The 15917-nt window shown below is 42.3% G+C and overlaps 1 long non-coding RNA gene across 1 annotated transcript in view; it reads left to right on the top strand.

The window, feature by feature from the left end:
* The window catches only part of LOC144825100 (uncharacterized), a 68454-nt gene extending 52959 nt beyond the window's left edge, over positions 1-15495 (top strand). The window contains exon 5 of the long non-coding RNA XR_013609267.1: positions 15368-15495. This is a non-coding gene — a long non-coding RNA (uncharacterized LOC144825100). The remainder of the gene's footprint in view (positions 1-15367) is intronic.
* Positions 15496-15917: the final 422 nt, after the last annotated feature.

The following is a 15917-nucleotide window of genomic DNA, read 5'->3' on the forward strand; positions in this document are numbered from 1 at the left end:
GAGGGCGTTGATTTCGGCGTGCTTCCAGCTTTCCGGGAATGTCGCTGTTTCGAAGGAGATGTTGATGATCTTCCGTAGTTGGGGTGCGATGGCTGCGTCAGCCTTGTTAAATATGTGGTGTGGGCACGGGTCTGTCGGTGATCCTGAGTGGATGGAGTTCATGACCCTGCGTGTCTCGACGTCGCTGTCGTTGGACCAGGAGGTCAGGCGGTTGGTGCTGTTGGTGTTCGGGAGAGGGGTGGAGTCTGGCGTGGTCGGGTCGGTCGTGGTGTTGAAGCTTTCGTGGATGTCGGCGATCTTGCAGTGGAAGAAGATGGCCAGTGAGTCGCATAGTTCCTGTGAGGGTGGGATGTCGTTGGTGTTGGCGCTGGGGCTGGCAATGATAGAATTACTTTTCAGGATCAGTAGTGGACTGAAAGATGCAGCACTGAGGTCTCTCCTGATAACAGGTGAGTAAATCGGAAATCGTAGTTTGGCTGATTTTAGAGGAAATTTTTAAAGTTCCAAAACTCCACACTTGGAAAAATTTCCAAGTGAAACCAGTCAATATTAGCCTATGGAAGGAAATTCAAGTTACTGTAGCTATGATTAGAATTACTTTTCAAGATCAGTAGTGGGCTGAAAGATGCAGCACTGACGTCTCTCCTGATAACAGGTGAGTAAATCGGAATTCGTAGTTCTGCTGATTTTAGAGGAATTATTTAAAGTTCCAAAACTCCACACTTTTGAAGAATTTCCAAGTGAAACCAGTCAATGTTAGCCTATGGAAGGAAATTCAAGTTACTGTAAGTATGATTAGAATTACTTTTCAGGACCAGTAGTGGGCTGAAAGATACAGCACTGAGATCTCTCCTGATAACAGGTGAGTAAATCGGAATTCGTAGTTTGGCTGATTTTAGAGGACTTTTTTAAAGTTCCAAAACTCCACACTTGGAAAAATTTCCAAGTGAAACAAGTCAATGATAGCCTATGGAAGGAAATTCAAGTTACTGGTACTATGAATAGGATTACTTTTAAGGATCAGTAGTGGGCTGAAAGATACAGCACTGAGATCTCTCCTGATAACAGGTGAGTAAATCGGAATTCGTAGTTTGGCTGATTTTAGAGGACTTTTTTAAAGTTCCAAAACTCCACACTTGGAAAAATTTCCAAGTGAAACCAGTCAATATTAGCCTATGGAAGGAAATTCAAGTTACTGTAGCTATGATTAGAATTACTTTTCAAGATCAGTAGTGGGCTGAAAGATGCAGCACTGACGTCTCTCCTGATAACAGGTGAGTAAATCGGAATTCGTAGTTCCGCTGATTTTAGAGGAATTATTTAAAGTTCCAAAACTCCACACTTTTGAAGAATTTCCAAGTGAAACCAGTCAATGTTAGCCTATGGAAGGAAATTCAAGTTACTGTAAGTATGATTAGAATTACTTTTCAGGACCAGTAGTGGGCTGAAAGATACAGCACTGAGATCTCTCCTGATAACAGGTGAGTAAATCGGAATTCGTAGTTTGGCTGATTTTAGAGGACTTTTTTAAAGTTCCAAAACTCCACACTTGGAAAAATTTCCAAGTGAAACAAGTCAATGATAGCCTATGGAAGGAAATTCAAGTTACTGGTACTATGAATAGGATTACTTTTAAGGATCAGTAGTGGGCTGAAAGATACAGCACTGAGATCTCTCCTGATAACAGGTGAGTAAATTGGAATTCGTAGTTTGGCTGATTTTAGAGGACTTTTTTAAAGTTCCAAAACTCCACACTTGGAAAAATTTCCAAGTGAAACAAGTCAATGATAGCCTATGGAAGGAAATTCAAGTTACTGGTACTATGATTAGGATTACTTTTAAGGATCAGTAGTGGGCTGAAAGATGCAGCACTGACGTCTCTCCTGATAACAGGTGAGTAAATCGGAATTCGTAGTTCGGCTGATTTTAGAGGAATTATTTAAAGTTCCAAAACTCCACACTTTTGAAGAATTTCCAAGTGAAACCAGTCAATGTTAGCCTATGGAAGGAAATTCAAGTTACTGTAGCTATGATTAGAATTACTTTTCAAGATCAGTAGTGGGCTGAAAGATGCAGCACTGACGTCTCTCCTGATAACAAGTGAGTAAATCGTAGTTCCGCTGATTTTAGAGGAATTATTTAAAGTTCCAAAACTCCACACTTTTGAAGAATTTCCAAGTGAAACAAGTCAATGTTAGCCTATGGAAGGAAATTCAAGTTACTGTAAGTATGATTAGAATTACTTTACAGGACCAGTAGTGGGCTGAAAGATACAGCACTGAGATCTCTCCTGATAACAGGTGAGTAAATCGGAATTCGTAGTTTGGCTGATTTTAGAGGAATTTTTTAATGTTCCAAAACTCCACACTTGGAAAAATTTCCAAGTGAAACAAGTCAATGATAGCCTATGGAAGGAAATTCAAGTTACTGTAACTATGATTAGGATTACTTTTAAGGATCAGTAGTGGGCTGAAAGATGCAGCACTGACGTCTCTCCTGATAACAGGTGAGTAAATCAGAATTCGTAGTTCGGCTGATTTTAGAGGAATTATTTAAAGTTCCAAAACTCCACACTTTTAAAGAATTTCCAAGTGAAACCAGTCAATGTTAGCCTATGGAAGGAAATTCAAGTTACTGTAACTATGATTAGAGTTACTTTTCAGGACCAGTAGTGGGCTGAAAGATACAGGATTGAGGTCTCTCTTGATAACAGGTGAGTAAATCGTAATTCAAAGTTCGGCTGATGTTAGAGGAATATTTTGCTCAATAGTGAAGGATGGGGGATGGGCCTGAGGTGATAAATGTGCAAACATGCCCTGTGGCGCGTTTTAGGTTGGGGAATTAATTCCTCTTCAATCCTGAGGTCACCTGTGAGCCAACTAGTCCTCCACATACCTCCTGTATGCGCCAGGGACCTGTGTTGCAGAGAGCTGTTCAGAGGGCACGCCCCCTTTGTACAACACTCTGCAACGCAGCTCCATGGTGCTTACTGGAGGTACCTGTTGGACTAGTTGGACCCTAGAGGACCTCTGGATTGAAGAGGAATTAATTCCCCAACTTAAAACATGCCACAGGGCATGTTTGCACTCATATCACCTCAAGCCCCGCCCCCTACCTTCACCACTGTGCAAACACGCCCGTAGCTTGTTCTAAGTTGGGGGATTAAGTCCCCTTGCATACTGGGGTTCCCTGGGGGCCAACTAGCCAACCAGGAACCTCAAGTATGTGTCAGGGGGCTGCGTTGCACATAGGTGTAAAAAGGAGAGTGGCCTCATTACACCTCTCTGCAACGCAGTCCCCTGGTGTGTTTGCAGAGGGGGAACTAATTCCCTTTGCATACTGGGGGTCCCTGGGGGCCAACTAGCCCACCAGGAACCTCCAGTATGCGCCAGGTGGCTGCGTTGCAGAGAGGTGTAATGGGGCCACGCCCCTTTTTACACCTCTCTGCAACATAGCCCCCTGGTGAATTTGCAGAGGCGGAACTAATTCCCCTTGCTTACTGGGCATCCCTGGGGGCCAACTAGCCCACCAGGAACCTCCAGTATGCACCAGGGGGCTGCATTGCAGAGAGGTGTTCTGAGGCCATGCCCCTTTTTACATATTGTTTCAACGCAGCCCCCTGGCGCATTTGCAGAGAGGGAACTAATTCCCCTGGCATACTGGGGGTCCCTGGGAGCCAACTAGCCCACCTGGAACCTCAAGTATGGGCCAGGGGGCGCATTTGCAGAGAGGTGCAGGGAGGGGGCGTGGCCTCCTCCTGATTCCGTTTTTTTTTTGCTATTAAGAAGGGGGCTGTGCAGCCCCCTTTCTTTTTCTTTTTTTTTTGGCCCTGGGACCCCATTCCCCAGGGCCTGCCCCAATTTTTATTTTAAAAAAAATCGGGAAGAGGTCTTCGTGACCTCCTCCAAAGGCATACTCTGCCCCGGGGACACCATCCCCCATGGCATGGGCCTTTTTTAAAATATTTCTAATTAGGAGGGGGGGCTGCTTTGCCCCCCCTCCTATGGCCACTTTTGGCCCCGGGGACCCCATCCCCGTGGCCGGCCATTTTTTATATGTATTTATTTATTTTTTAAGGAGGGGAGCAGCGTGGCCCCCTCCCGGGCCACTTCTGACCCCAGGGACCCCATCCCCCGGGGCCTGGCCTTCCTCATTGGGGGCCGTGGGGGGTCCCCAAGCCCCCCACGGTCCCTGCCGGCTCCCCGCATCCTGTGGGAGCCGGCATTGCTTTTCTGCATGGGGAGCAGCTAACATGCTGCTCCCCACGCAGAAAAGCAATCCGCCTTGATTTTTGAAAGAGAGAGCAGGTTTCCTGCTCTCTCTTTCAAAAATCAAAGCAGTTTGCTATGGTAGGGCGCGAGGCTCCCGCCCTACCATAGCAAACAGCAGTGTCCTGGGGGTAGGCACCCCGGGACACTGCAGGAGCAGGCCCTGGGGGGTGGCGGTCCCCAGGGCCATCATGGGTTCCAGGAGGGGGGCCACATGGCCCCCCTCCCACAAGTTAAAAGCCCCGGGGGGTGGTGGTCCCCTGGGCTGGGGGGTCCATCACGGACCCCCCTATTTTAAATATTAGTGACCCGGGAAGGTGGCAGTCCCTGGGGCGTGTAGGGGTCTTGAGCCCCCCACACAGGTTTTTTATTTTAATTTTTTTAAACAAAGCCCCTGGGGGTGGCGGTCCCCGGGGTTGCGGGGGGGCATGAGCCCCCTGCATATTTAATAATAAAGCCCCAGGGGGTGGCGGCCCCCGGGGCTCATGGGGCCTTAGAGGCCCCTATCATGAACATGCAAGCCGTGGGGGTTTGGGGGGTTCCCGGGGCTGTGGGGGGCCATGAGCCCCCCACATACTTAATAATAAAGCCCCAGTGGGTGGTGGTCCCGGGGGCTCGGGGGGCCTTAGAGGCCTCCGTCATACGTATGCAAGCCCCGGGGGGTTGCGGTCCCCGGGGCGGCAGGGGGGCCGTTTGCCCCCCGCTTATTATACTTACTTTCCCCTGGGAGGTGGTGGGCCCCGGGGCAGTGTGGGGGGATTTGGCTCCCCACACTTTTTTTTCTAAAGCCCCTGCGATTTGATCCCCCCGGGGCTAATTTGGAAAAAAGCAGACTGGGTTTTTTTCTTTTAAGTTGGCCTGCATTCTCAGAAAAAGTGGTAACCATTCTAAAGGTCCCGCTATCTGTTTGCTTCTTGGCATTTACAGCCAGCAATTCACTTCTTTGGAGTCCATTAACCTTAGATAGAGCATGTGTTAGAACAGCTTCGCTATAACCTCTCACCCGAAAGCGTTGCATGTTCAGTTTGGCTGCCTTTTGAAACTCAATGTCGTTGGTGTTATTCCTTTTGAGTCTCAATAGCTCTCCATAAGGGATGCTGTTGATAAGCTTTTTAGGATGGCTACTCGTGGCGAACAGCGTCGAATGCCCTGCCGTAGACTTCCTAAAAAGTTTAGTGCACATGCAACCTTCATCAATGTATACAGTGAGGACCAAATAATTGACCTCCAATGTACTGACCTCTCCTGAAAATCTCAAGTTGACATCGTTCTCATTTAACCTTTCCATGTATGACGTTGCCAATTCAGTTGAACCGTCAAATACAATAAAAAGATCATCGATGTAACGATGCCACGTTTTTACTCTCATGTTCCATTGTTGACTGGAATCAACTTAGGCCACCTACCCTCCCACCAGCCCAAGAAAAGATTTGCCTAGCTGGGGGCGAATCAGGTGCCTATCGCTGTTCCAGATACTTGTTTAAACAGTTGATTTCGGAACAAGAATATGTTATGTGTCAGGCAAAAGGTCACAAACTCAAGTAGAATGCGACTGTGATCAAAAAATTTCAATTGTCGTGTTTCCAAAAAGTATTTCACAGCCACCAGCCCATCAGTGTGTGCTATGCACGCATAAAGACTAGTAATGTCTCATACCATCATGCAATAGCCATCTTTCCAATCAATCTGATCAATACGCCTCAAAAAATGTTTAGTGTCTTTCAAGTACGATTTCAGCTTAAGTACATGCTGAAAAATAAAGGAGTCAATATACATTGATAGATGTTCAGTCAAGCTTCCTTGTGAGGCCACAATCGGCCTGCCAGGAGGTATTAGCAGTGCATCTAGGTTAATGTATTTGTTTTGTTCGAACTCTACTGATTCTGAATAATACGAATTTTTGAGCATTTGTGAAAGTGCTACTGTGAGATTTAAAATTTTAATTAATTTAGTATATTTTTCTGAATTAAGATCCTACCTCTGGTTATGTGATGTATTTTTCCTACAATTGAGAATCGTGCTTTTGATGATTTGTTATAGTTTTGACCATAGACATGATAGATTTAAGCTCATCCAGGGCGAGAGCGAAAAACGTACTAAATGGAGCAATAATTGGTAACCTATCTGCAGGTTTAAAGAATTATGGATACAGAGGTTTATGTCATTTATGTAATTTGTATTCAAGTGTCTTATTTATTTATTTATTTGCACACTTGTACCGCGCTGGGAATCGACTCCCTGAGGAGTATCTCCGCGCCTTGGGCAATATCAGAAAGCAAATAGCTCTGTAATGTGTTATTAAATGCTCAACCAGAATTAATAGTTAAACAGGAAGGTTTTTAATTTTTTCCTGAAGGGAAAATGTTCCCTACATGATCTGATATCAAATGGAAGTTCATTCCAAAGCTTCGGGCCCGCTACTGACAGAGCCTTTCCTCCTTGTCGTGTCTTCCAGAATCTAGGGACACACAGTAATTCACGGTCTCCAGATCTCAGAGATCTTGCGGGGGTGTATGGGATAAATTTTTTAGTTAAATAATCAGGGCCTTTACCGGACAGGCATTTGTGGATGATACAACAAATTTTGAACATCACTCTTTGTTTTACCGTGAGCCAATGAAGTTTATTGAGTAGGGGTTTAGAAGGAGTCCGCGCCGGGGCATTAAGAACAAGGCGAGCAGCCGTGTTCTGCACAACTTGTAGTCTGGCCGTGATCCCCTCATTGGCAGCTAGCAGCAAACCATTGCAGTAATCCAGTCTACTCAGCACGAGCGACTGAACTAAAGTTTTCCTGATGGTATCAGGTAACAGGGGGAATACCCTTCGGAGAAGCCCAATAACATGGAAACAGAAGCCTACTACTTGAGTAGCGTGATGTTTAAGAATAAGCTCCTGATCCAGTTTAACTCCTAGATCTTTCACTACCACTTTAGGTTCAGGGACTGGGCCTAGATCTTGAGGCCACCAGTCAGGAGTCCACAAACGTTTGGCTTCCCCAAAGAGCATCACCTCCGTCTTAGAGACGTTACACTGAAGGAAGTTTGCTGCCATCCAATGTGCCACTGCTTTCATCCCCTGGGAAAAGGAGTTACGCACTTCGGGAGTCATGATTTTGAACGGGAAGAGGAGTTGTGTATCGCCTGCATACGATACAGGGATAAACCCGTGGGATCTCATGATGTTAGCTCGGGGTGCCACATAGATGTTAAATAACGTTGGGCTCAAGCAGGAGCCCTGTGGCACCCCCCTTTGAGATCTCCACCTCCTCTGACTTATAGGGACCCAGTATGACTCTCTGAGTGCGTTTGATGAAAAAACTCCTTAACCAGGCCAGCGCCTTACCTCCCAGACCGATGTCAACTAGTCTGGTGGTCATGATATCATGTGACACAGTGTCAAATTCCGCTGACATATCTAACAACACCAGGACAACGGAGTACCCCTTATCCTGAAGCATATGAAGATTGTCAGCGACGGACAGCAAGGCGGTCTCAGTACTGTGCCTGGGCCTAAAACCCGATTGAGAGGGGTCTAGTCCCCCTGCACTCTCGATGTATTTAGATAGGTGCCGGTTAACAAACTTCTCTGTAAGCTTCCCTAAAAAAGGGAGGAGAGAGATGGGTCTCAAGTTTGTGAGATCAGTCCAAGGAATGGAGTTATTCTTCCTTAAAGGCCTCACCAAAGCACGCTTCCAATCTAAGGGGACTTCCACTGATCTCAAGGATAGGTTGACAACCCACTGAATTTCAGCACCCAGATCGTTCCTCAGAAGTGACATGATCCGAGCTGGAATAATATCCGAAGGGCATCCACTCTTAGTTTGATTGATTAGAGTGCTTATGTCCTCCATTGATATAGGGGGGAATTCAACCAGCTTGCTTACATTGTTTTCTGCTGTGCTTAGGTGTGTCAGAACCATACTATCCACAGTTCTCAGAGTATTAGAAGTAGATTTTGAGGCTAAGATCTTAACATAAATGCCTTCTATTTTTCTAACAAAGAACTGTGAGATGTTATTACAGAGTTCCTGGGACTCAATCCCCTCTGTTTCACAGGCTGCAGGCTTGATGAAGGTCTGTAGGATTTGATAAAGATTTTTGGCATTTTTACCAGCTGCTGATAATTGGGCTGCTATGTGATGTTTCCGGGCAGACCGAATAGCTTTATGGTAACTTTTTATAGAAGTCCTATAAATTTCTTTATCCTCTACCTTACGTGTGACTCTCCATCGTTTTTCTGATTTCCGTGCAATTATCTTTAGTTGTCTGAGATCGTCTTACAGCTAGTATGTTATATACATCTATTTGTAATAGTTTAATCATTCCAAGATGGCGGCACTATTTAGTTCCACTGTACAGTCCTATCTTTCTGTCTATGCACGAACAACTTTTGAATTAGCATAAAAAGAATTGGTGGATGCGGCGTTTCTGTGCTACAATTGACAAAGGCTGAGTGCTGAAACGCGTCTGATGTGCCCAGTTTCCGTATCGCAAAATAAAAACTGATCGGAAACACCCCCGCAATTGCTGTCTTCCTTAAACTGGTACGAATACTGGGAGGAGTTTGGAGCAGTAATACGAAAGATGGGAGCACCCCCGTCCGACGTGCACCCGTTCTCTAGTGCAGCTGGCTGGTGTTCTAAAGGAGCTGAATATATATATAAAGGACACAGGAGACTTTTTGCGAATACTATCTGGCATTACATGGAACAAAGAATACTTACTAATTACAATAGACACGGTATCACTCTACACGTCTATACGACACGAAATTGGCCTAGAAGCCTGCAAATTCTTCCTGAAAGAACAAAGCATCACAGAATTGAGACACTCGGAGATGCTGATCAAAATGATAGAAATTTGTTTATCAAACAATGTATTTACATTCAACAAACAGCTATATAGACAATGCTGTGGCACAGCCATGGGCATTTCTTTTTCTCCGAACTTTGCAAAAGTAACAATGGGATGGTGGGAGAGAGAAATAGCGTGGAGCAGCAACAATCAGGAAGATACAGACAAAATTGTGCTATGGGTTAGATTCATAGACGATCTGTTCCTGATATGGAACGGAACAGAACAGGAATTTGATAGATACTTCGTGAAATTGAATGACAACAACATAGGTCTTTCCTTCACGTCCTGCAAGAACAAAGAGGAAATAGAATTTCTGGACACCAAGATCTATATAGACAATGACCTAATTCAGTCAACACTGTTCCGAAAGAAAACTGCCCCGAACAGCATATTACATGGCACTAGCTTCCACCCACGGGCTCTCTTGGAAAGCATTCCATATGGAGAAATGATAAGAATGAAACGGAACTGTTCAAAAAAGGAAGACGCAGAGGCCAAAATAGATGAAACAATAACAAGACTGAAGAAAAGAGGCTACCATGAAACAACATTGAACAAATGCTAAAGAAGAGCGGAGAAGAAAACGAGGGAAGAGACACTAATCCCTAAAGTGAAAAATAACAAACCACAAAAGCAACTAGCTCCAAGATTCATCACAACATACAGCAAAGAGAGCAATATTATAACGAACAAAATTCAGAAATATTGGCATCTAATAGCTGGAGACCCAGACATTGGCCAACTACTGGGGTCGCATCCAAATGTAACATACAGAAAGGCCAGATCTTTAACAGACATATTAGTCCAAAGCCACTATCAGGAAATACCATAAACAAATTGGTTGGTAAATCAACAAAAAGGATTCACAAAGTGCAACGCCTGCAAAGCGTGCAAAATTGGACGGAATATGAAAACTGTAGAAGAACCAAATGGCAACACGATAACTATTGAACGAAATATCTCCAGCACATCACAATATGTGGTATATGTCATTGAATGTAACTGCGGCATGAAATATGTAGGAAGCACAACATGCATGATCAAAAAACGTGTGCTGGATCATATTCGTGCTGTAAAAAATGGAAATATGGCATATGCAACTGCAAAACATCTCTCACAATGCCAAAAGGGGAACTGGAAAGCAATGTCATACTACGGAATACACATGATCCCACCAGGAGAAAGAGGAGGTGATCGAACTAAGAAATTGCGTCAAATTCAATCCAAGTACATTGTGCGCCTTAGAACTAAGTTCCCCAGGGGAATCAACCTCGATGAGGAACTTTATGTACATCTTGGATGAACTACATGAACTGACAGCAATAAAAAGAAATGACAATCTCGAGAAACTAGAACATGTGGGCACTAAACCCAAGAAGATGTACATACTATGAACTGATATACTGACTCAAAAGAACAAACAAGTGGGTACTATACCCAACCACTAGACAGTCACTTAAGACAATATATCAGGAAAAAGCGTGTAAATAAATCAACAACATGAACGATATAAAACGGGGTCACTAAAACTGATGTAATCTAGTTTATCTACATCTGTGATACATGACAATAATGTTTATCACCAAAGAATAACCCTTGCACACCACAATGTCCTTTTGTAAATATGTATAAAGTTATATTGTAAATTTCACACCACAAATCTCATAATGCAACAGTGCTGCAGAGATGGGTATTTAAAGTGAAAAGGCACTCACTAACCGTGATTAAGCCCATCCAGGCTGAAACGCGTTGGTTGAGTGGAGCTGTGGAAGAATAAAAACCACTAAGTAACCTACTTTGGAGTGCCGCGCTATTTGTTTTTGTTGAAATTGAGTTTGAGGGTCTGGATCCTACCCTAGCGATGAGCACCCGCTGTTGAGCGCTGTTAGACCAATCTGGATCACATTGTGGATATATATATATATATATATATATATGTCAACCACTCCCGACTCTCTCCCCAGAAATCGGACTCCGACACTTAGGTAAGCTTCTCTATTTTAGCTTTTTATTTCTCGCAAAGACGCGTTTCGGCACACCTGCCATTCTCAAAGTCAGTGCTCCTTCCATCCCATAGCAAAACTGCAATGACCCAAGGGTGGGCACCCCCGGACATTGTTGGAACCAGCCCTAGGTTATGTCAGTCCCCAGGGCCATATACATCTTCAAGAGGGGGGCCGTGCAGTCCCCCTCCCATTTGGTAAGTAGCCCCGGGGAGGTGGTGCTCCCCGGGTCTTTGTGGGGGGGAGCTGGAGCCCACACCACATATTATTTTAAAGATAGCCCCTGGGAGGTGGAGGTCCCCAAGGCTGTGTTGGGGGCAGGAGCCCCCATATATTATAATGTACATAACCCCAGAGAGGTGGCATCCCCGGGCTGTGTGGGACAATATTACCCCGGGGATATGGCAGTCCCTGGAGCTATATGGGGGCTACGTAGCCCCACTGCATTCAATGTATATGCCCTGGGGAGTTTAAGGTCCCTGGGGCTGTGGTGGCCTGTGCAGGCCCTCACATCTCTTTTCATAATTGCCCCTTTGACCTGACCCACCCGATCGTTGTGGTTACCGATGTCATCGGGACACTCGGCGAAGTCATTGGGACAGGAAGTATGGTTCAAATACAGTTTTTGAAAAAGTTACTACAAATATATGTGTACAAACATGTTCTTTAAGTTAGTAATGTGTGTATTGTAATAGTTAGAATTCATTTTTTGTGATATTTTTTTAATGTGGTGGTGGTCGTTGAATGTTTGTATTTCTTTTGCGATTTCGGAACGTGATCCAAATCATTGCATTGTCATCACAAAGTTCAGAAATTCCCCCAAAAATCATTTAACAAGAAAATGACCAACATTTTAGGCTCTTGTGTGACTCTGACAAGAGCCTTTGTGTTGATAGAGTGCATAAGACAGCTACATATTAGACTGTCTACAAAGTTTCAGGTTACCTAGGAAAACCCTGTTCCTGTTGTCTGTAAATTGAATTCAATCACCTCTATATATTCCATGCATGTCAAAATATAGAGCAACATTAGTTCTGAAAAATGTATTCTTCATTAGGATTTCTAGCCCCACCCCAGTCAATGTTCCTATGTCATTGCCTCCACAGTGCACAATCATGAGTTGACGAGCTTGGAAATCCACAATCGTTGTAAACAAAGGCAGCAGCTAAAGAAACTTTAACCCTCTCTGGCATAGTCAAATAATCTCCACATTTGGCAAACTCAAGTCCCTATCAACTGCTTCTTTAGTCCAGTAGACATAGCTGTGGCCTATAATCCAAACTCTAAGCATTTTGTAGGAAGGAGAAGTAGCACACAGTGCAGGCCTGCAGCTGAATATTACAGTAGGTACTATGAATACAGTGAAAATGCATGTGTACTGGTAGTTTAAAAAAACTCTGAATTTGATTGGATGAAGGGAAAATGCAGGTGAGTAAATGTAGGTTGCGTTAGGAAATGATTAGTAAATAGATATTTCAGTGGCTCTGGTAAATAAAACAAAATGTAATAAAGAGTTGGATATGCTTTACAGAATGTGCAGTAAACCACACCCGCTGTAGTTCATTTTGTAACTAGTATGGACCTTCAGGTATGTGTTATGAACTTGTGACCTACTGGTTCTATTGGGTCTGTATGGAGAATCTGCAGAGGGTGTATTGGGGTAGGGTGTTAAAGAAACATGTATTCATTTTTTATAAATTGGAGCGGTTTAGGTTCATTGTTTTATAAGGTAAGTAAGATTCCCTAGTGAGGATGTTCCAGGAAAGTGTATTATAGTGGTATAAATATAAAAATATTATGGGAAGTAGGTTTTTGACTTCCATTACTTTTTGCGACTACATCGCGTTTGGTGTCATTACCTTGCTGACAAAAATGCATAAATTTTAAGCTATCTCCAAATAGTAGTGAAACGGTTAGTAGTCAGTAACCATTCAAAGATGCAGTTACTAGACTGAAATATAAAAGCAATGTTTGTATTTGCTGACTTTTGCAGCCAAGCAATGCAAAGGTCAGAAGGTTGCCATTTATTATTGCTTTGTATGAGAGTGGTGTGCTATTCTTGTGCTACGTTTTTATAAACCGTAAGAATATTGCATCTACCTGATAAAAGAAAAGAAGTAGTTTTAGAAATTAACTCATTCTTATCGTATGTTAATAAAAATGTATGTAAGTCAAAAAATAATTAATAAGGTATATAAATATGTCATTGTAATAAAGAAGACTTTGACATATATATATATAAATATTTAAAAAAGAAACCATGATATATAAATCAAATCATATTTTTTTAATGTATATATCTATTAATAGGTAGGTTGGACATAGTTTATCCCAGGTGCAGATCAGATGTGTGTCAAGTTAGTTTAGAATGTTTTTTCATGGAGGCCAGTGTTGCACTTGTATTGCTATACTGCATTCTGAAAGTGGTTGGAGACAAAACAGCACACTAACTGTTAAACCTATATGTAATCTTGTAGTATATCATGCCAAAGCGTTATATGTGTATATATTTGATGTGCTGCTTATAACTAATGTTTTTATTTGAATTTTGGGAGTTGTAGTCTTATTTTTTCCATTATAAAAGATAAACACAATGCTCTGTTTTGAAAGGGAAGTGAGAAATATGCACTATAGCTGTATACAAATTATGAATCAGAATTCATCTGTTCATGGAGGTTTATTGGTAGGGTTGTCTTAAAAATTAAAAATGCTGCACAAGGTATACATTTTTCTTACACCATGTGTAACTGTAAGGTAGGCTGTAGCTAGGCCATAGCACAGGAAGTAAAAGATGCACTTTGATGTTTCAGTGAGATATTTCCACTCACATAAAAATATGTGCCTAGTTATCGATCCAGCCTACCACCAGACTTAAATCGGATATACCCAAGTACAAAAGCACACAGACAGCATGCATGCAACGATTTACTCACACAGACAGCCACAACTGATATGTATCTTGTGGTAATGAAGATAGTTTCTTACACACATAAATAACTCAATATTCACAAGTACACCCATGAGGCAATCTATTCAGGCCCTTACAGACATATTTAGGCAATCATATATCACATAAAGAGAGACAGTGATTTAGTAAAGTTTCACGGCCCAAAGTAATCTGAGACAAAATCTTAACTTTACAACTTTCGGTATTCACAAAACGCTTTTAGTAGTAGTAAAGTTAGGATTCCTAACTTTACTACGACTAAATGCCTTTTGTGAATACCGAAAGTCGTAAAGTTAGAATTTTTCTCAGTTTAGTAGTAGTTAAGTTAGGAATCCTAACTTTACTACTACTAAATGCCTTTTGTGAATACCGAAAGTCGTAAAATGAGCATTGTGTCTCAGGCCTGGTATACTTGAGCTTGGTGAAGTAGTTTTACTGGTAGACCTGTCTTATCACCTAAAAGTGCTACGCAAGGTGTACACTGTTCTTGTACCAGATATAAGTGAACACTGAGGTAGTCTGCAGCTAGGCAAAAGCACAGGGAGCTTTTCGCTTGAAAAGTAAAAGATGCACTTGGATATTTCAAAGATATATATTTCCTCATAGAAACCTATCTGCCAATTATACATCCAACCTACACCTAGAATTACATCTGGCACACCTAAATATAAAATCAGACATAGCCTGGAATGCCCAGTGAGGAAGTTACACTCACACAAACAGTTACATCTGATATGCATGCTGTGCTACTAAAGGCAGCTTCACACTTTTAATTAAGCCAGATTTTACAGACACATTTAGAGTACCATAAATATCAGAAAAATAGACAGCTATTTACGGACAAACGTTTACACTCATAGAATATCAGCTCCTAATAGACTCACACAGTTATTTACATATATGCACATTCAAGTCTAACATGTAAAGTCTTTCTCAAGTTTGAAGCTACTCTTCTACAACACATGACTGTCCCCTGAGGTAGGCTGTGGTTATTGAATGGGGTATTCTCCTTTAAGTTAATATCCATGTAGGTAGGTATACTGGTGAGTGAGAGGATGTGTGAATAACTCCATGGGTGAGTAATTGTGTGTGAGTAGCAGTACGAGCAACCTTTTATGTACCTATACATATAGCAGTAATTTAGGCTGTTGCTAGTTAATACAATGGGGCATGTAGTCTGAATACTGTCTAATTAATGTATCCTCATTTAAACTAAATGTTTAAATAGGTAAAATATGTAATGGGAAACTATACAATTAATTGATGAATGTAATTTCCTATTTTTGTTTTCAGATATCAATATCCAGTTATCTACACAGAGTTACGATACCAGCAAAAGTCAGAGAAGAAAGAAGCAGCTTGGAACCAGGAAACAAAAGGGGCAAAATGCAGAAAAGATGGACAAAGCGAAAAGGCTTTCTGATAGGAGGACCAAGAAATGTCTTTAAATTGTTTGTGCACAACTGCATACAGTGCAAAAAGAAGTAAATAAAAAGAAAACTATAACACCAAGTGCTAACGCACAAAAAGTCTCTGATTTAAAACATAAGAAGTCATTGAAAAAAGGACAGCCTTTAAGCAGAATGCAAAAGCAGTTCAAAGAAATCAGAAGTAGAATGTTCCATACAAGAGTAATTCAATAACTTGTTAGCATTTATGAAAAAGTATAAAAGAAGAACAAAAGCAATCAAACAGAAGGAATATGTTGAAGGTGTAGTTGATATGGTGCTTGGTCTGAAAAGAAAACTATTTATCTTGATCTTAAACAGAAAAAAGACCCTGGAAAAATAAGTGCTGTCTATTAGGAGACAGTGCCAAAAGAAAAGACTTGATATTAGAAGCA

Source organism: Lissotriton helveticus, chromosome 3_1, assembly GCF_964261635.1.
Source record: "Lissotriton helveticus chromosome 3_1, aLisHel1.1, whole genome shotgun sequence".
NCBI classification, from domain to species: Eukaryota; Metazoa; Chordata; class Amphibia; order Caudata; family Salamandridae; genus Lissotriton; species Lissotriton helveticus.